This window comes from Etheostoma cragini, chromosome 12 (assembly GCF_013103735.1).
Source record: "Etheostoma cragini isolate CJK2018 chromosome 12, CSU_Ecrag_1.0, whole genome shotgun sequence".
Taxonomy (NCBI): Eukaryota; Metazoa; Chordata; class Actinopteri; order Perciformes; family Percidae; genus Etheostoma; species Etheostoma cragini.
The window spans coordinates 2,979,433-2,981,489 of NC_048418.1; the positions used below are offsets into that span (position 1 = coordinate 2,979,433).

General features: G+C 42.2%; 1 protein-coding gene across 1 annotated transcript in view; it reads right to left on the reverse strand.

Annotated features, from left to right (window-relative positions):
* cnpy1 (canopy FGF signaling regulator 1) overlaps positions 1-2,057 on the reverse strand; it is a 14,659-nt gene that overhangs the window by 10,119 nt on the left and 2,483 nt on the right. The window lies entirely within an intron of this gene.

A 2,057-nucleotide genomic window follows, 5' to 3' on the forward strand; every position in this document is an offset into this window, starting at 1 on the left:
ATTAAATGAAATCCAAGTAGAACCCATTAGGGGCACAAGAAGAGTAATTAGCATTCATATCCAAATGAATCCACCTTTAGACGAGTGTCTAATGAGAAGCCAAGAATGACACAGATAGCAGCATTAATAGCCCCATGAAGGACACTTTGGATGGCGAGTAACAACAATAATGGGCTGGTGTTCAAATGCTTCAGATACTTTGTCATGGAGAGATAAAAAATGTTGCATTGTTATACGCCTCGCTGTTCTGTTTAAAAAAGGTACACACACAGAGATTGGGGGAACAGAGTTGTTTTCACCGTTAAGCCAGCAACAGAGGTGGTAACAGAGCAGAATCGGCTGTTTTTTCTATTGAGAGTCCCCTAGCGGCACGTTTAAAATAAAGATATTTAAGCCCTTTCGTCCAGCCTTCTTGACTTACTGTGTGCAAGCGTCTGTACTTAAAAGGCCAGGAAATCAATAGCAGAGCTGGACACCTTATGATAACCTGGTCCCTGGGCAATAGAGGATATCCAGGTTCCAGTGGGATGTGACCTCATTAGACCAGGAACAATAACCTGAATCCATAGTCTCACTGTGCGCACACACACACACACACACACACACACACACACACACACACACACACACACACACACACACACACACACACACACACACACACACACACACACACACACACACACACACACACAGGAGTAAAGGACTGCAGTGATACCTCCACATCAGTGATCACAGTACAAGTGTTTTGAATGAGGCAAGCCTTGGGTGTGCATATGAACTGACCCATGAAAATATGACTGGGATCATTAAAATTACTAGAACACTTTTAATTGAAATGTATTGAAACAATGCATGAATGACAGGCAATAACATGGGAGGCAGGGATGTGCATCTCTAGTCTGAAGCTGTGTCAGCTTATACTTAAACCACTCCATATCGGGGGGGTTTCCTGCCACCCAAAGAGGTTTTTAGCCAGCACCAAAATAATAAAAAAATGGATTGAAAAAAATAGCAATTAAAATCCTCTCTGAATGACTTTAATAGCCATTGACTAAACAAGCACTGAAAAAGCCAAACATAATCTTGAATAGGAGCGCTGATCCCAGCTTTATCGTCCAGAGTCTGGCTGTGCCCTAACCCACGGCCCTCTCTTCCACCCACAGGCTCAAATGACTTCCCATTGTCGGCTACAGCCACGTAACAGGCTATAGGGTGGAAACAGCCGTGGCTCGCTTGCCTGCTCCTCCGGTAACGTTAGCCGTTAGCAGGGTTAGCATGGCGCCATTACCCAGGACCAGTCAAGATCACTTTACTTGCCGTGTCTCAGCTGTTTTTGTGAGTAACCAACTTGGGTACTTTAGTTCTCTCACTGTAGTAAATAAATGTGCGTCCATAAATGTTGAAATGACATAAAATGCCCGTCCCTTGTGGCCGTGATAAATTAGCCTGAAGCTAATGCTTAGCTACGTGTTCAGGAGGAAATTAGCCGACTTGGCGTCCCTTTGGACTCTAAGCTGCCAATATTTACACAGGGTTTGTAACATATCTGGTCACGCAACTGGACAGTAGCTTTAGAAAAGATGCCTGGAAGCTTTTTGTTATGACATTTTGATTTATTTCAAATATTTTAATAAAGAAGTTCATGTTTCAAGTTTAAGTACATAGAATCTTATTTGTATTACCGTGGTATTAAAAGCGGCATCGAGAATCAAGTTATTTTACTGATACTGGCACCGATTACTGAATTTTTTTATTATTCATATGGTATTCATTTAATTTTACGAGCCGACTCCATCACAAACACTACTACACTAGTCCGTGAGTTTTAAACCTTGACCGTATAAAATAGGTTTTAAAGCGCTCCCAAGCGCTGCAATACTCTCCCTTCTCTTCAATGAGGCCTCTATGTTTACAGGCTTGTGTGGTGCCAAAAAAAGCTATGTTTGGTAAATGATTCATATTTTCACCCGAATCATGCAGGCCTACTGTCAAATAAGGTAACACAGACTCTCAGACTCTTTGCCATTATTGTACGCGGACCGATCATGCTTACT